This window comes from Haliaeetus albicilla, chromosome 14 (assembly GCF_947461875.1).
Source record: "Haliaeetus albicilla chromosome 14, bHalAlb1.1, whole genome shotgun sequence".
Lineage (NCBI taxonomy): Eukaryota > Metazoa > Chordata > Aves > Accipitriformes > Accipitridae > Haliaeetus > Haliaeetus albicilla.
Window position 1 is genome coordinate 12,423,661 of NC_091496.1, and position 20,377 is coordinate 12,444,037.

The following is a 20,377-nucleotide window of genomic DNA, read 5'->3' on the forward strand; positions in this document are numbered from 1 at the left end:
ATATTTTGCGGTAATATCTAGTTTCACAGAGCTAAAACTTTGACACTGAGTTATTTATTTACAAGGCATAAAATTGTCATAAACTCAATAGCCATTAAAGAAAACCATTATTCCACCAAAACTCAAAGAGATTCAGCTTCACTTTCATGGTCAGATTATAAATTTATTCATTGCAATTGGAGCATCTGGTTAAGGATAAGAATATTTTTACTAATGTGTTATACACAGAGAAGTTTTAGAACATTTGGTTTATTCTTTTTACATTTTTATGCATCTGCACATTTAAAATTAATTTCATTTCCTATAAAGTTATAATGATTTTTCAGCCTTTCTAGGTAGATTATCAAATGTATTCAGTTACAAGAAATATTTGGATTTTTAATTTGTTTACGGTAACTGAACACTTCCTTTTAAGTGTAGTGCACTACAAAGGCAAGGTATGACTAATAACACATGTTTAGGCATGCCTTGAAACAACAGCCTCTTTGGATATAGAAAAATTTTAAATTTGAAAGTTCTTTTCATTTTATGAGGATTGAAATGGATTTTTTATTCTTTCTGAATTGTCTGTAACACATTTCTTTAAATATTTATCCATTTTTGGTAAAACACTCAACATGACTGGAAAATTCTGAGGATATGTTTTTTAGGTTTTTTAGACAAAAGTTTAGAAAAAAATTGACTCAGATTAGAAGTTTCATGAAGTTGGCTGCTTTTCCATAAACTATCATTTTAAAATAAAGCATATGGTTTCTCTACAATTTTTGCTCATCTGTCAGAAACACTTAGCGTAAGTAGCAGAAGGCAAACTATCCAATTGCTATTAATTCGTTTTAGAGCTAAACAAATATTTGGGTTTTCTATATGAACAACCACAGAGACGCTTTTTGTATTCCAAAAATTTGCTCACTTTCACCACATTAATAAATGTGAATACTTGGGGTTTGTAACATAAAATACCTCCATCTCATAAAATGTAGTCAGTAAGTTAATCAAAAGCAAAAAAAGAGAAAGGGATATTTTAATTGTCTGGCAACGGAAGATCACATAGTTGGCAATCACATAGATCACTCGGTCGGCGAGGCACGTGGCTGCGGCAACAGTACGTCCTGTGTCTGAGCGCTGGATGGAGCCATTCGGGGGGTTCCTGGAGCCAGGGGAACCCGAGGAGAGACGTGGCTTGGGCATTGCCAGGAGCAGCCGCGGGAGACTGAGAGGGCCCTGGGGAGCACTGGCGACCAGGAGCGCTGCAAACAGGGCTGGAGAGGGCACGGCGGTGGGCGCAGAAGGGCGTGTGAGAAGGGCCGTGCACCCTGCTCGTAGGGCCACAGCCCTGGGAAGTGCTCTAGGCCTCTGCCGCGATGGTGGGCACTCACCTCGGTGTTAAAGCCAGTGTTTCTATAGAGAAAGACCCCGAGACGTCTGATGCTTCCACCCAGAAGGAACCCGTAAGGAAGGAGACTTCAGTACAGACAGTAGGTTGCAAGCAGTGCCCAGACCCTTCTCCTTGGAGGAAAGGTAAGTACCTCAAAAGCTGTGCACAGGTTGGTGATCTGTTGCGCCTGGTGGCCGAGTTGCAGGAAACAGTTAAAAGGCGGCGCAGTATGAGAGGGGCCGAGACGGAGATAGGTAAGTGGTTTCAGAACCATGCTCCTGTGGCAGACATCACAGATAATGAGGCAAGGGAATCTTTGGCAGCAGGCTGGCCAGCTTGGTGAGGTAGGCTTTAACTGAAGGGACTCGGGAGCGGGGCCCAAAGTGGCAACACTCACGCCATTGCAACCAACTGGGGAATAAGCCAGGCCAACCAGAGCAGCGACAAATGTTCCTTAGCTGCTTCCCAAGATGAGAACCAGAAGACCAACCACTTCAAGTGTATGTATACCAATGCACTCAGCCTGGGGAACAAACAGGAGGAACCGGAGCTCCGTGCCCAGTCCGAAAGTTATGATATGACAGGAACTGAAACATCGTGGGACAACTCGCATGACTGGAGGAACACGATGGATAGCTATAAGCTGTTTTGTAAAGACAGGCAGGGAAGAAGAGGAGGAGAAGTCATGCTTTATTTTAAGGAGAACCTTGAATGTATAGAAGTCAGCTACGGCAATTGTGGAAACCCTATGGAATGCCTCTGCGTCAAGATCAGAAGAGTCATCTCCAAGGGGCATCTTAGAGTAGGCATCTGCTACCAACCTCCAAATCAAGATGATAAAGCTACGAAGCAATATTTGGGTCACCTAATCAAGCTTCAGTCAACAGAACCTGTTTTTTATGGGTGACTTCAACTACCCAGACATTTGTTGGAAGAACAATACAGCAGCTCACATCATCCATCAAGTTCCTGGAATGCGTAGAGGACTGCTTCCTCATACAAATGTTAGATGTGCCAACCAGGAATGAGACACTGCTGAGCTACTCACAAACCACGAAAACCTGCTTTTTAATGTCTTGGTTAGTGATAGCCTTGGCTGCAGTGATTACAATGTTGTGGAGTTTGGGATCCTGCTGAGCACGCTGAAGGTTAGTACTAAGACACAGATTTCAGATTTTGGAAGAGCAAACTTCAGCTCACTCAGAGCTCAATTGGGAGTGATTCTGCGGGAAGCTTCCATAGAGGATAAAGGAGCTAGCGAGTGCTGGGAGTTTTTCAAGAACATTCTCCTGGAAGCACAAAAAAAGTTCATCCCCTTTAGAGGTAAGGGAAGTAGGTGGAGCAAGAGACCTCTTTGGCTTAACTGTGAGCATCTGAGTCTGCTCAAAACCAAAAGAAGCATACCAGGGATGGAAAAGGGGATGAATACCCATTGAGAACTACAAGGGCATTGCCAGGGTGTGCAGAGATGCAGTTAGAAAAGCAAAAGCTCAGCTTGAATTGAAATTGGCCAGAGATATCAAAAAGTACAAGAAAGGGTTCTTTGGGTGTGTAAACAACAAGCAGAAATAGAACGGAAATATTGGCCTGCTGTTAAACAGGAGAGGTGAGTTTGTCACCAACAATGCTGAAAAGGCAGAGGTTCTCAACACTTTCTCCACCTCTGTCTTTACCAGCACTGTTGGGCCCCAGGCCTTGGGAACAGAAATCTGGGTTGATGCAAACACAGACCCACCATCAGTGAGGGAAGAGTTAGTATGTGAACTATTACAGGAGCTTGAGCCCTACAAATTGATGGGCCCTGGTGTTATCCACCTGAGGGTGTTAAGAGAGCTGGCTGACGTCGTTGCGAGGCCACTCTCCATAATCTTTGAGAAGTCGTGAGGATCCACATGGTGGTGGTAAATCACTTCTTTTCAAACTGGCAACCTGTCACAAGTCCCCCAGGGATTGATATTGGACCCAACACTGTTTAATATCATCATAAGTGATCTCGATGATGGGATCAAGTGTACCCTGATGAAGTTTGCTGATGATACCAAACTGAGTGGGGAAGTGGACACTTTGGAAGGGAGAGCCACCCTGCAGGAAGACCTGGATAGGCTGGAAGAGTTGGCTAACAAGAACCCTATGAAGGCCAACAAGGACAAGTGTAAGGTCCTGCACCCAGGAAAAGATAATCCAGGGGAACTACCTGGCTGGGGACCCACTCCGTGGAAAGGGACCTGGGGTCCCGGTGGACAAGCAGCTCAATATGAGTGAATAGCGCTCTGCTACAGCAAGGAAAGCCAACAGGGTGCTTCACCAGGAGAGATAAATTCATTATCCCACTCTACTCAGCGCTTGTCAGGACACACCTGGAACACTGCGTTCAGTTTTGGTTCCTGCTGTGCAAAAAAGATGTAGACAGGATGGAAATAGTCCAGAGAAGGGCCACAAAGTTGATCAAAGGACTGGGAAGGCTGCCATATGAGGAAAGGCTCAGAGAACAGGGTTTGTTCAGCCTTGAGAAAAGAAAGCTTAGGGGAGACCTTATCACCATGTTCCATTTAAAGGGTGGCTACAAAGAAGACGGAGACTCCCTTTTTACAAGGAGGCACATGGAAAAGATGAGGGGTAATGGGTACAAGTTACTCCTGGGGAGATTCCGACTGGACACAAGAGGAAAATTTTTCACAATGAGAACAATCAGCCATTGGAATAATCTCCCCAGGGAAGTGGTGGATTCCCCAACATTGGACACTTCTAAGATTCAGCTGGACAGGGTGCTGGGCCATCTTGTCTACACGGTGCTTTTGCCAAGAAAGGTTGGACCAGATGATCCTTGAGGTCCCTTCCAACCTGGTATTCTATGATTCTATGATAGTGTGATGGGTAAGTAGCGGAGCTCAAGGAGAACACATTAATATTAACTAGACAGTGCAGCAGAGGCTAGGTTAATTAAAGAATAAAGAAGCAAGAATCAGTCTTCCCAAATCAGAGCTGCTGTCAGCTTTTGTAAGTTTAGCAGAGTCATGCCTGCTAAAGAAATGGACATCAGACCTTCAATGAAAACGCTTCTGCTTCTGGAAGTGATGTTAGCATTTTAGACCTCAGTCCAGCAATGCCCTTAATGGCACTATATGGGAACCTGATAAATAATGTCAGGGCAGTTCTGTAGGGCAAAAGAAGTTCATTCACAAGACATGTTCACCTGCAAATTCACATTTCAATCACAACTGCAGGAGGAAGGATTGAATTTTAGAAGGCAGTGAATCAGAAAAACATTTTGCTTATCAATAAGGCATATGTTCTCAGTGTGATGTAGTGGCTAATATAGTCTTTGGATGCACAGACATGTAGGGCTGTCTACCCAGTAAGGCATGCCTGAGTTGTCATTCAGAGCTGGGAGCAGTGTGTCTGTCTCAGGGCAGTGCTCCACGCAGACTAATCGGTCTTGCTGAGAAGTGACACAGCCCTCAGCTGTGCTGTCTTAAACCCACAGGAAAACAACAAGTCTTGAAAAAAAACCCCAGCTCACTGCTCTTGTACACAGTATTAGAGAAATCTGATGAAATATCATACACGTTCTGTGGCCTCCATTCAACTTAGCGAAGACTAAGAGGAATGATTCAGTCATGGTATACCAGCACAAACTCCCAGCCAGCATCACTCGCTATTGCCAGGCAGCTGTCGGACCCGGTAAGATTACTGTGCTGTTTTGACTACAGCTGATACACTCATGAGAAGTATATATGAAACCAGAGTGGCAACCAGCTCCACCAAATTTTTTATGTGTCTACAGTATAGGTGTTTACAGACCAGTCAGATTTATCAGCCCTCAGTACAGCTAATGAAGATTTAGTCAATGCAGTCAATGAGACAGGACTCAGTTGCCTAAGTATGGCTATCGAATGCCATTTGAGATGCCCCGGAGGATGTCATACCTCTACGCAGGGCTGTGCTATACGGCCCCATCCCAGAGGGGTAGCAGTGCCTTGCTGCAGCAGCAGCAGGAGGATGCACAGGTTAGCCCACAGCATCTAACTGATGCTAGGCACAGATGTTTTGGCAGCTGAATATTGCCACTAGAGGGTTATTTTTCTAGTCTGAGAATAGACACCTACATTGGGAAGCTGAAAAGCTCTCTGGATTCACTATGTTTATTAGATTTCTGTTGTCTATAATTGTCTAAACCTATCACACACATAGGCACCAACTCTGTAACACCTAAATTTGGTGTCTAAAACTGGAGCTTCGTTTCTGACAATCAAAAAGAGACAGGATTAGGTACTAGATGTTCCAGCCTACACATTGCTGAGGCACAGTGCTACTACTGTTTTCCAAAGGGCTATCTAATTTCCAGAAATTAATTTTTGGAATGCAAATTTTGTTTTCCTCAGACTTTCCAAAATACTAATTTTCAAGGGGTGACTCCAGGGATGGAAAATTTCAGCACGAGTAGATAAAGAAGTTGCAGGTGTGTGAATGCAGGGTATTAATACAACGAGCACAGCTTTGCTGCAGTCTCCCTTTGAAACTTCTGATTTTACAGACATTTGCGCTTTGACTCATACCTGCAAAACAAATCTGTCTAATCGCAGTTCCAGAGGCAAATGACCTGAGACACGTTAAATGAAGTTTATCAATCACAATCACTAAGGCCAAATCTATTTCATACAGTGGAGCAGCGTACAGAGATTTAAGGTAGCACAGATCCAAACTAGTAACCAGAAGAGTGTGCAATACCTTGCAAATTTGCCAACTTGGATCTGGAATTAATAGAGTTCATTTATGTGTAGCCGTTGGCAGGGTTTAGCTAAGGCAAAGCTGAGCAGCAGTCCTGAGCAAAGCTTGCTGTACAGATTTAAGCTCTCTGCACTGCTCAACACTTCGGAATTCAGGGTTGATGTCCCTGTCCCTCTTTGCAATGAGCCAGCAGCAGAGCTAGTGAGGAAGCCCAGGCTGGGACCTCTGCATCCCTGTCCCACAGAGTGCTATAACCTCCCATTAAAATATGAGACAGATAATGGGAAAATCTGATCACCTGTATACAGAAAGATGAAAATGTCACTGTCATAAAAAAATCACTGTAAGAGGAAATGGATTATCAGGTATTTTGTGTTCCCTCTGGCAATGTGCTGATAAAAAAAAGCATAGAAATCAAATTCTGTCTCAAATAACTGGGTTCCCCCCGCCCCATATATTTGAGTTTGCTTTATCAGATAAGCAAGAATAATATAATTTTAAATTCATAAAATGCTGAGCTTGTGATTAAAAGTAATGGTCCAAAACATAAGATTCCTATGTGTGCCCCAAGATCTTTTCAGATTTTTTTTCAGCTCATCTGAATGCATTTTTGCCCCTGTTTCCCCTTTTGGAAGATGGGAAAAATAAATACACTTATTTTATTCAATGAGAACTGTAAAATGAAGTGCAATAAAATCCTGCTGTTTGCAGATGCTTCAAATAGACAAACTTGAAAAGAAATAAAATAACACTTTGAGGAATCCAATTTACATTTTCTATCAAAAATGGAGATTTGGTGTCAGTTGAAACAACACATTAACCAATCCAAGCTATCAATTACTAATACAGTCAATGTAGAACACACTTATATTCATAGCCCTCTTGCACTAATGCAAATTCAAATTATTTTTACATGTTTTCCCTACTTAATTCCCTTTTACTCTTGGTCACATCACCTAGAACATCATTGACAACCTACAACATATGGTTAAAATGTTGTCCTTTCGTTTTTCACAGACAAAAACCCTATTTATAGCAGATGCCTTAGGCAAGTCTTGATAGGTTACAAGGCTGCACCAGACATTAAATGGGTACCTGGCAAGCTTAGAGAAATCTGCCATTCACTGAGTCTGTTTTAGGCTAATAGCCAGGAGATGTCTTGGGCCAGGCATAAGGCAGAGATAACAAAGAAGCTTCCCAGAACAAGCCCTCAGCAATGAGACGCAGGGGCTTACACGTCTTGGCAGGCTTTGCAGTGGAATGTGGAGGGAGGAGATAAATTTTACATTTCTGGGCCTTTGGATACTCTGAGAAACAGTGATAAAAATTGTAATCAGATCATTATCACATTGCCAGAATGTCCACTTCAATTATAAATCTTGGATGGATAATAAATATCTATATGTAGCCTTGGGCCCATATTCTGCAGCTTTTCCATGTACTAAAACTTCCTTTGGCTACAGTACAACTTTCAGACAAGCAGCAAATTTCAGGGCCAGAAGAATATCATTGCTACAAGATGAAGCTTTCTGCCTGAGTGAATTTTGGCTTGACAGAGCAGAGGAGGAGAAGCATCATGTCTCCAACGCAGGTCCTGCCTGCACAGCAAAAGGCTCTGGGCTTCCTTCTGCTTCATGACTGTCCTCGGTACTGGGTGGCAACACGGTGCTGAGGAACATGGTGAAGAACTCGTTCTTCTTGGCCTTACACAAGCTTTACACAAGCTCTTGACTATGCTAAGAGAACCTCCTCTGAAACTACATTTAGCTGCATTGACACGATTTGTGATAACTCTGGCCTCAAACTTTGCATAACTCTTCACACCCTGATGATCCAACAACCTATTCTTAAACCTGTGATCAGGCTTTACTCTAAAGGCAGGGAAGTTGTACTCCAGGTAAAGAAAGTTGTGCTTTGTCTACTGCTGAAGGCATTTTCACCTAGAAGTTGTTCTTGGTCAAGTAACCAGAGCTGCTCACACCTGCACTGCTCCGGGCTGGTCCCTCCTGGACACAATAGCTGTGTCGCTCTGCTTGGCCAGGGCTGCACTGGGCACCACTTTAGCGATACTGAGGCCCTAACCATTTTGGGTTTCATTTCAAAGATCTCAACATAGTGTTGGTGCTTCCAAAGTTGCCACTTGGTTCTGTAGTATAAAGGGGTTACATGTTGTTGGACACTAGAGAGACTAGCATGATATGGATAATTGTTTCAGTGGACGAGTCCTGCTGGAATAACACCGGATAACTGCATAAAGCAGGAGTCAAACATCAGTGGCATCAATGTATGAAAGAACAACAGGAGGTGCAATACAAAACCTGTTGATGCATTTTAGCAAGTTTGCTAAATTGTCTGTACACAACTTGTAGCAGTGAAAGCAGAATCATCATATGTAAACACAGGCCCGTATCATACAAATCAAATATGATCTGTTATTAGTTGCTGAAACAGAGCTTGCTTCAAAACCTTTTTCAGTCAGTTGCTGAAAGTACATTTATTAGCTCAACAGAAGTTGTGAGGGTCCTTTCCTCCAGCAGATAGAAGCTGAGTAAGCCTGCGTTTCTGTACTGGAAGAGGCTTTTCTGATCAGTCTGATTAGCGAGACAGAGTAATTTATTTGCAAGCAGAGAATCCACAGTAATGTCATTTTTCATAGCCAACCATAGAGGTCAACTATATTTCCTCCAGAGTCCCCAGCATGCTAGCACTTTGAAATATTCAGTACATCACAGGATCAACCTCTTCGTTTATCTACCATCACTCTCCAAGCTGAGCATCTTGTTTTGGAAGAAGTTTAAGCTGCTCTAGTTCATACTTACGGACATTTTGCCCCTTTTTGTTGTCCTTTGGGCCTTGTGCTAACTCCCACATGGATCTAATCCAGGCAGCTCAGCCAACCTAATCGTACAGATACAGAAAAAATAATTTACTTTTTCTTTATATCTCATTAACAAAAGTATTTATCATTCCAAGGACTGATTTTTGTGAGGGAAAATCTTCTCCAGCAGTGCATGAATTCCCTAAGGATTATTAGCTGTATCACAGCATTTTTCTAATTTATGGATGCAGATGTAAAGGTGACCTATATAGAAAAAAAAATGTTAGATTCGTCTTGGCCATTACATGATGAATAAAGAAAGACTAGAAAGTTTCTGTTAAAAATTATTTTCCCCATTTTACATGTTAAGTGCACTTTCTTGTTTTGCAAGAATGCTCTGGGATTAATCAGAGGACTACTGGATGTATAAGAAACTTCTAATTGAGATTTCTCTGTCTAAGGTGCTGGTTTAACCCCAGCCAGCAACTAAGCACTACGCAGCTGCTCACTCACTTCCCCCCCCACTCAGTGGGATGAAGGAAAAAATTGGGGAAAAATAAGTAAAGCTTATGGATTGAGATAAGAACATTTTAACAGGACAGAAAGGAAGAAAATAATAATGATAACAATAACAATAATAAAATGACAATACTAATAAAAGGATTGGAATATACAAAACAAGCGATGCACAATGCAATTGCTCACCGCTCACCGACCAATACCCAGTTAGTTCCTGACCACCGATTCCCCCCATCTCCCACCAACTCCTCCCAGTTTATATACTGGACATGATGTCCCATGGTATGGAATACCCCTTTGGCCAGTTTGGGTCAGCTGCCCCGGCTGTGTCCCCTCCCAACTCCTTGTGCCCCTCCAGCCTTCTTGCTGGCTGGGCATGAGAAGCGGAAAAATCCTTGACTTAATACAAACACTACTTAGCAACAACTGAAAACATCAGTGTGTTATCAACATTCTTCTCATACTAAATCCAAGACGTAACACTATACCAGCCAGTAGAAAGAAAATTAACTCTATCCCAGCCAAAACCAGGACAGGTGGGAAGGGGGTTTAGTCAAACTCTTTCTTTCATTAAAAATTACATAAATGAAATGTTAGCAGTACTCTTGATAAAAATAAGCTTTCAGAAAAATGAGAATTCTAATTCCTTTTCCATGATATACCAGAAAATACAGCAAGAATTGATGCTCCTGAAAGCACTCGTCTTTCTGTGTCTTTCCAGCGCATCTGTCAATTCCTAAGAATTTTTGAACCAATTGGCCAATTTCAACCAAATTTGACTTTGGGGCCTATGGCCCAAAAGTACTACATTCCCATAAATTTCATTGGAAGAGGTAGCTCTACAGAGGAGAAAAATCCAAATCAGCATCCCTACAGTGGAAAATCTGGATTATTTGGTAGTGTTATAGACACTTATGTCAGCTCATCAGTCAACACATCTTTAACTTCAAGTCTGACAGCTGGGAAACAGAGATCATGGGCAGAAGCTGAGGGTACTTTATGGGACATGTTGGGAAAGCAGAGATATTGTAAGGGATTTAGGGAACATGGAGCAAACTAAATGTTGCACAAGGGATCCATTTTTTTCTTAGCAAATTATCCTCAAAAGAAAAGGATTTGGGCCAGATTCTTTCCTGGTATAAATCATCATGTACTTAATTACAGTAGCTGATTATCTGGCCACAGCTGCAGTGCCTATGAAAAGAGAGACTTAGCTCATGAAGGAGTTTCTTGCCACAGAGAATTCCTTCTGTTATTTGTCCCTCTTATTTCTGTTAGAAGGTCAAATAAATGTTTAATATTTAGATAACATTGGGTGTTACCAGAGTTCTGTTCAAATATTAATGATTTGCTACAGTACCTCTGTAAATGATGCATACATTCCAATAAACCTTACTAATGATAATGATGTGGGGGAGACTGAAACACTGAGATTGCAGTTCTTGCTCCAGAACACGCAATGAGTCAGGAGGACAGGAATTCAGAGTATCTATGCATAGTCCTTAGGAGGACACAGCAGCAGTACTGCTGAAGACATAAACATTGGGAGTCCCCCCAAGCCATATCCCAAGCTGGAGAAATGAGGTAGAGAGTGATGTCAGTGATCAGTTGCCTGAGCAGAGCAACACTGGCAATTTATTGCCCTTTTACCCTGCAGTTCCTTCTCTGCAGGCCTACATAAGAGAAGCTGTGCCTGTTACACTCACACTAGACCTATGAGGTTGTTGAGTATGTGATTTGTTGAAGATTGTTCAGCAATCTTTAACTAGAGCATCTCTAACAGCTTTTACTTCATCAATCAAAACAGTAACATCTGCATCCTTTCTTCCCTATCAATTTTACCATATTTTTCTTTCTTCATTGTGGGCTCTTCATCAGCTGCATCTCCTGCCAGCCTCCCCCTCGTCCCCCATCAGTTGCCACTGCAAAGATCCTGATTTCCCTTGTGTGACAGCATCTTAAGAAACAGGACCTGAGTGGTTAACTCTAAGTTATTGGAGCAACAGCCATGACTGCCCCAGCAGCTATCTGAGTGCTGCTGTTCTTCTCTTAAATTGTCTTCATACTGCAGAATTGCCAATGCAAATCACATACTGCAGTGACCAAGTCAGCTAACAGAGCTGGCAACTGGCCAGCGTGTGCTGTGCTGCTGGAGGTATGGAAGGAAAAAATCCTGTACAGCCGGGACAGATCCATGCATGTGGACCCCCCTAAATCAGATGGGTGTAGAAATAGATCAAAAGAGTTAAAGCAGCAAACCTTCAAGATAAGAAAGCCATTTCAAAGACACTGCTGGAATAAGAAGAGTTTTTTTGGCTTCTTCTACTGTGTGCTTAGCTCAGGCCAAGGGAGAGAAGATGAATTCTATGATCTGGCAATAAAACTGCATAGCAATACTTTCCTTCTCAGTAATAACTTTCAGGGAATTTCTCATTAGAACTGCACTACTGCATTGCACATATACACAGAGCTCAGCTTAATGGTGTAGCCAACAACAGAGCACTTCGCTGTAACTCTCTTATACCCAGTTTGAGCGTGATGTGTAAAATGTGCTTTATTTTTATTAACACCCTGATTCCAGAAGACAGAAGTTACATGTTTAAGCCCATCCCTGTAAGAACTGCTGATATGAACAATGACTTTCCCATATCAGACAACTGTATCTCACTATAGGAACTATCTGTCTAGAATTTTAATGGCAAGAACAGACCCCCAAGGAGCTGAACGCATAGCAATAGGGGTACATTAGCATAGGCAGGCCTAGCAGTTCCTGGAAGGCAGCTCTGGGAAGCGTATCTCCTGGTAGTGAAGACTGAAAGGACTTCCTGACGCTCTCAGACACAGTCCCAGAACCGTTTTCAATATTTGCCCTGGGAAATAGGAATAGAAAGAGGGTAAGTAGAGGTAAGGGGGAAATGGGATGGAGAAGGAAACAGAAAGTAGAGCAAAAAGTGGAACTTGGTGTAACACTAATTAAAAATAAAGGAGGAAGATGTAAATCTTGGTCGCTGGGATCAGCACCAGCCTTGTAAAGAAAGGTAGAAGAGGTTAATGTAAGTGTGACTCATTCATCTGACCCTTGGTTTTAAACTACAGCTATATACTATATAACAGCTACACTACAGAAGATATCCCTTTCAGGCAGGAAGAAATAAGGCAGTTTCTATGCAAGTTGCAGGTAGAGGACATGTGATACTGAGAGATCGCAAAAATGCAATCTTAGGCAGATATTTGGAAGTCAAGATTTTTCATTGTTTTTTAGGCTGGTTAAGGCATTGGGTGAATGTAGCTATGTCATTTACTTGCCTAAGCCTCCCCACCTACAAAATGAAAGTAATAATATTTAATTACAAATTACAAACTGAAGGGCAGGTACTTTTCACCAAATAGCCCTTTGTTGCGTACACTTCATCCTGCACTATTCCAAGGTCACTCAGGCTGCCAGCACAGAGATTGAAGGTGTCTGATCAGACTTTTCTCAGTATTTCACTATGTCTGAAATGAAAACTGCCTTGAAGTCATGTCATACAGTTCTTTCTACTCCCTGAATGTGTCTTTCATGTTGTGAGATGTTACAGAAAATGATGACTGAGAAAAAGAGTTTCTACTTTAAAAGATGCCTACCCACTTAAATCGTCATGATGCTATTAGAACATCATGTGACAGACTCACATTGAGTTGACCTTTTACTATTGCATATTCACTGCTTAATCAGATGAAAAAATACCTTATTACCTCTTGAAAATGTTGTGCCATGAACACTGGCTAATTATCATATATTTACATATATTCAGGCAGCTTCTGGCAGACTGCACAAGTATTTATCTGTTAGTATGGTAGCTGTCTTTTTCTTTCATAATTAAAAGGTCTTATAGATTTTCAATTTACTAAAAAACATCTCCTAGCATTAATTTGCTGTTACACTCTAAAATATCCTCTACTGTCCAGAATAAGCTGCAGGTTTCAATGATAACAAAGGCAACTTGATGAAACCAGGTGGTACACTCTGGGTGATATTTGTGTGATATGTATTCTGGATGATAGCAGTCTGTATTTGTAATGCATTCAGGGGCAATGCAATCAAGTTTTATTACCTGTTTTACTTTGAGGCTTGAGCTAGAACTAGCATAATGCAATTACTGAATGATGCAAGTTGTTTGTTCCTTGAAAGGAGTTTTCCATTGAGGTTGCTGGTGTTACGGACCAAGAACGCAAGCTCCTAAGGACTACTTCACTCACTCCTTTTCTGAACAGTTAATCATATGGGTTCTTTTCTTCTCATGGCATCACATTAGTAACTTGGGAGAGTACTTAAGAGAGACATACTAATCGCATAGAGAGAGTAAAAATATCTCTTAGCTATAACAGCAATAATCAGCAGCACAAGTTAGGAACCAGTCTACCCTACAAGAAAACTTTCTGAGAGAACAGAGATGGTTTTTTAAAAGGTGCCAAAAATATGCTTATGAATGGGTGGTGCTGCTCACAGTGCAATTCTAATTAGTTTATCCCAACACTTACTATTGCCTCCGATGAAACATAACTCTAGTATCACTTACTATAGATTAATACCATAGATAGCTAGCTGACAACAGGATCATATTCTGAATAGACACACTAGTTTAAAACACCGTTAATATTATTAACAAGAAAGATCCCAGATGTTTGCAAAGGAAAGCCAATAGACTGAAATTTTTACCAGCTGCTCCTCTTGTATGTAAAAAACCTTAAAAGAACTATGCTGTTGTTCACAGCCCTGACTAAAACATCAGTATGTATGCTTCCAAAGGCTCATTATGAGTATTTAGTCGTGCCTGTACATTTATGTATAAATTTAAGAGCAAAGGGCATATCTGAACTCTCTAGTATTTCAATAGGAAGATATATTTTCCCATTAAGAATAGAGATACTTCAGTCACAGTCATGTTTGCATTACATCAACAGAACATCCAAACAAGACAAAATCAAAGTAAAATCTGTTTTGTACTGTTCAGCTGTATGAGCTGAATACAAAATGCTGCCTTTTTGTACAGCAGAGTACACAGGTCTCAAAGTCTGGTATTAAAATGAAGGTCTAGACCATAATGATAGACTATTTTGCAGTTCTAAAGTTGCGTTATATATTTGTACATGGCAAAGACAGACAAGACCACTATAATCTCCACAGCCCCATAAACCAAAGAATTTTATTTTCCTGATTAACTTCTGCTTACAGCAGAAACTAGAGAAGTAGCCAGTGATTTTTAAATTTCCAGTGATGGAGAAGCTATCTACCACAGCTCTTCGTAAACTGTACTAATGATTAATGGCCTTTGCTGTTAATAGTGTGTGCTCTACTTATTGACTAGGCTTCTTTACGTCTAGTTTCAAGCATTTATGTCTTCTTATACATGTCTCTGTGGAACAGAGGTGCCTCCTTCATTATCAGATTTCTGTTCCACATGTAGATACTTAAAAAGGTGATTGGATCACTGCTTGTAACTTTCTTTTTGATAAACTCCTATATACACAACCAAGATTTAATTAGCCCTTTGGCCAAATAATTGTATGGGAGCCATTGTTCAGCTGATTATCACTATAGTCTCAGAATGCCTTTTTTAAAGCCATTTTTAATGTGGCTAGACCTCCCCATGCTGTGATCAAGTTCTGTATTCTTCCTTCCTAAATGGGTAATTTTACAGTTGATTTTATTGAAGGCCAAATTGCCTGACTTATTAAGTAATGATTGTGATTGGTTTCTTTCTGTAACATATCCTCACCATTGCTTATCATTCTAACTGCTTGTGTCTTCTGTGAACTTTTTCAACAGCAATTTTAGATTTTCTTCCAGGTCAGCAATACAGTGTAGAATACATGAAGTCAAGGACCAATCTCTAAAAGACCCTGATAAAGACCCAACTTACAGTGGCATGTTGAGACATAGCAGTTGCCTTGCTTTTAAACTATTCTAGGTAGATTCTGGGTTCTCAGTGAAAATGGTTATCAACCTCAGTTTAAATACTTCACAGAAGTCTAAGTTTTCAAACTGCTCCTTTTGTTAACCCTAACTTAAAAATAAGTAACGAATTCATTTAAAAAATGCACATCACTGTCTTTTAATAGTTTATTAATTGCATTTAACAGTTATGACATTATTGTGTTTAGGACTGATGGTCGAGATCATGCCTCTAACCCTATGTTTACAGTGCTGTAGCATTTGCCTCCTTTCAGTGCTCCAGACCCTTGCTGTTCCAAGACTTGATGAAAATCACTGTGAAGGGGCCAGAGAGCATCTTGGCCGTCACTCTTAAAGTTATTGGATGCAAGTTTTCTAAAGCCGGTAACTGAAAAGTAAAATTCTGTAGCTGATGGTTAGCAACATCCTGAGTGTCTGTTCAATTGGTTGTCATGTACTTTGAATGTGTCCTAGTGTTTCAAAGCTGAACTATTTATTGAAGATGCTTTATATTACAAGTCACTATCACTGTGTCGGCACCAGTCATTACAGTAATGAGTGCAAAATTATATCTAGGAGAAAATCCCATTCTAATCTCTCCTTTGTTAATCTATTCATATTTTTCCTCTTTTCCCAAACCTGTTCACCTGTTGAAGAATTCTGGCAGGTAATGTGCTAAACCTGTGTCGGGCTGCATTGCCACCTTAACTGGGAGGAGTTGAAAAAAATGTTTTGCAGTCTTTAAGGATAAACCTTCTTATTTTCTGTCACTTTGTTTATGCCAAGGGAATTCTGTGCATTGTTGGGCAATCACATTTATAAAGCTCTATTGAGCAAAACTAAAGTATCCACTACTACTGTCTTTCAACTTTAGAATCAGAAGTATGCATGTCTGTCTAGTGGTATTTTTACTGCAGGAAAGGTTCCAATCATTGTTTTGACATCCTACAACAACTGTCACTTATACTTTTATTTCGGTGGTCATACATGTGCACTGCATGATGGATGACCTGAATTTCTGCAGTTGGTTTTGTAACTTGGAACTCTTAACAGAATTCATTTGTAAAATAGTCCATCTGATCTAAATATGGCATAAACAGCATCACAAAAAGGAAGGCTATTATTAAGGTTTCTCTACACAGAGTTACAACAAACTCTTAGGATGTCCATTATTTAATTTTCTTTATTTTTTGTTCTTTACTGGTTTCCTTTCTTTCTTTACTTTTAAAAACTTAGATCTCTTTTTAAAAACATTTGGCATTGCGTAAGAAAAAAATCTTAACAGTACCTCATTATTGCAAACACACCTTTTCAAAAATTAAAATTCAAGAAAACAATGTTGTCTACAAAAATATCATTTGAATTGATCTGCATGTGAATATACAGGCTTTTTTTTTCTTGAATTTACTTATCCATGTTGCACTGATTTTTCATTATTTTACTGACAATAATAGATAAATTCTGGATGAGAGGAATAACTAGGTCTTAACTAAGTCAGTGAAAGACGTCTGCTTGATTTAATGGCAGTAGTCATTCTTAGGTCCCTGTGTAGAGGAACAGATTCCTCCAGTGTGCAACATGTTCAAAATAAGTAAGTTGTTCATGGCTGATGAACAAGGGTGCACAAGACTTGTGGTGCGCTTGACATCTCCTTCTACGTGCTGAGCCAGAGGACTTTCTAACAATGATTTTGAAAACTTGTGTGACATGGATTTGGTTTCTTTAACTCTTCAGTAACACCAGTATCTTAAGCCTGTGTCACAGCCCAACATATACAGAAGTCTTGTAGTTTAGCTTCCATATCAAGCCATAGTCCATGAGGCTTCTCTATCTTCCTCAGTAAAGCAACAACACACCTGTCTGAAGAAGACTGCCTGTTACAGTTATAAATTATTTTTTCAGTCTGCCTAAAGCAGAGGCAGAAGATGTCAGAGATCTTGTCACATATTGTCACTTAAGCAAGATAGGAAGGTGTTGACTAGAGGAAACTAACACAAGGTCAGAGCAAATAGGTCAGTTAACAGTACTGGATGAATAATAATCTGTGTGCTGACAAAATGGAAAACGTATCAAATGACATTCCTCACGATTCTATTATGGGTCTGATACTATTCAATGTTTTCATTAATGACTTGGATGATGGAACGAAGAGTTTATTAAATTTTTAAACGTTATCCAGTTTAGAGGGACTGCGAGTATGTTGTAAGGCAGTTCAAATGACTGACAAATTGAAGAAATATTTTGGAAAACCAGGATGCAATTCAATAACAAAGTTCTATACTTTTAGAAGAACAAGCAACAGCAGGAATACAGGATGTGAAATTATTAATCAAGGTGGAAGTACTGCAATATCAGGTCAAGGTGTAATAGTCAATCCGAAACTGGAGTGAAATCTAATAAAAAGAAGTCAAACATTATGCTTGAATCTGAAACAGCACTGTCACATGAAGTGATTTTCTTGCTTTGCTTAGCTGGAGTCCTGTGCTTAGTTTTGGGCATACAGTTCAAGTGTAGACTGCTTGGATAAAGACTAGAGGAGAACAAGGTGAATGTTTACAGCTCTTGGACATATAACCCACAGACAAATCATAGAATCATAAATTCATTTGGGTTGGGAAAGACCCTTAAGATCATCGAGTCCAACCGTTAACCTAACACTGCCAGGTCCACCACTAAACCATGTCCCCAAGTGCCACATCTACACATCTTTTAAATACCTCCAGGGATGATAACTCAACCACTTCCCTGGGCAGCCTGTTCCAATGCTTCATAACCCTTTCAGTGAAGAAATTTTTCCTAATATCCAATCTAAACCTCTCCTGGCACAACTTGATGCCATTTCCTCTTGTCCTATCGCTTGTTACTTGGGAGAAGAGACAAACACCCACCACGCTGCAACCTCCTTTCAGGTAGTTGGAGAGAGCGATAAGGTCTCCCCTCAGCCTCCTTTTCCCCAGGCTAAAAAAAAACAGTTCCCTCAGCCTGTCCTTATAAGAGTCTTCATAAATAGTGGCTTAACTGGCATTATTTAATCAAGAGAATAAAAGTCATATCATATTGTATATCTATAAAATAAGAGTCTTCAAATACATAAAAGTGACCTTAAAGGGGAAGGAAACAAACCATCCTAAATACATGCTGCCAGTAGGACAAGAAGTAACAGGTTTAAATGAGGACAAGGGAGATTTAAATTAACAATCTAGAAAAAAATGTAGAATAGTGAGAATAGTTTAGCACAGCAGGGTTCTTATGAGTATTGTTGCATCATTGTTATTTGAAGTTTGAAGTTTTTGAGAAATATTCCAGCCAGCCATCTAAGGGATGGAGGGAAAGGGTAGGTTAACTGGCCCTGCCTTCTACACCGAGAAGAGCCTGGCTGGGCTGCTGAGCTTCCTTCCAGCTTTGCTTCACTGATGATTCCAACTGTGCCTTGTCTGCTGCGTCTTCCACCGTGTCATCCAGCAAAGGCTGCATGGTGTCTTCAGGGCTCTGACTGCAGGAATGGGCGTCATCACTACAGCGAGAAATGCTATCTGTTTACTACAGAGCTGCTCTGTACTTATTGCCTCTGCTGTTTGCATCGTGAAGCGCCTCATTGAGCATAAGGGTCAGGCAGCATAGAGCTGGAAAACTTTTCTCCTCTTTCTCAAGCTCCTGCTGACATTCAGTCTTACGGGTGAGGCCATGGACATACCATCCTAACAGAAGGATGTTGTAGGTGCTGGAACTACCCTGAATATTTGTTGAGACAGATCATGCATGTCTGCATCATGTGTTAACCTCTGCCTGGGGCACAGTAAAGCCACTCTGATTAGCACATTTTCTTTCTGTGCTGCAGATCCTGGTTCAAAACTACAAACCTTTCAGGTGGAAAGGTCATTTGGATTGGATTTATCAAGGGAAGTTATCTTTATTTGGGAGGGCTAAAAGCTGTTCAACAAGAACAGTTCATGTTTTATGTTTTCAAAGTTCTCTGTAGCAATGCAGTGTCTTTTGTTCTTGGTATAGATATAAGTGGGCTCAAAGGATATAGTTAAGAAGTGTGTCTCAGTTTGCTTTGGTGGATGACCAGTTTTAATATACTTTCATCCCTTTTAACAATCAACCTGTTTGTTTCTGGAAAGTTTAGAAAAATAATTTAAAAGGCACAATGCATGTGTATTGCATTTTTCATGGATTTCATACTTAAGATTTTTCTTATTTGTCTTTTTAAAATTAAACATATTTTCATTATTTTTACGGTACTTTGAAACCAGCATTGCCCTGACTTTTTGGCTCAAGTTATATTAATTCACAATTATTTGAACTCTTGGCATTCTTCTTCTAAATGACAAGGATGATCCTTTTCAAATCAACTCATTTCTGACCAGATTGGAACTGAGGAAGTGCTGGTTCCAATGACACTTTAACATATCACAGAATAAATATAGTGCTTGAAAAGAGAATTTTTTTCCTGGTATTGTAATTATTCTTGTGATTGAAGCAAGATTATTTTATTTTTACGCTCCATTACGAGATAATTTAAAATGTTACATTTATTTAATGAGTAGAGCAATAAAAGTGCTTTGGCAGGACAATATTTTTGCTGTACCAAAAATATTTTTTTTTACTTTAAGCAGTAAGTCCCAGCACCAGAAATATTGTGCTCTTGCTCATAATATGGTAAATATTTAATCATTCATTGTCACTGCTAAGCACAACTTTTCCTCTAGTTCTCTCTTTACAGGGTGACATGACTAACTACTCTTGCCATTATGTTCTCATTTAATAATGTCATCATGAAGCAGTAGCTTGTCGTCTTCATAATGAGAACAGTGCCTGGAAAAAACAAAGCAGAGGAATCATGCATCATATTTACCATAACAGACATGTTATATAAAGGGCGACCTTATTGCAGCCTTTCAGTACTTGAAAGGGGCTTGTAAGAAAGATAGGGACAGACTTTTTAGTAGGGCCTGTAGTGATCGGACAAGGGGTAATGGTTTTAAACTAAAAGAGGGTA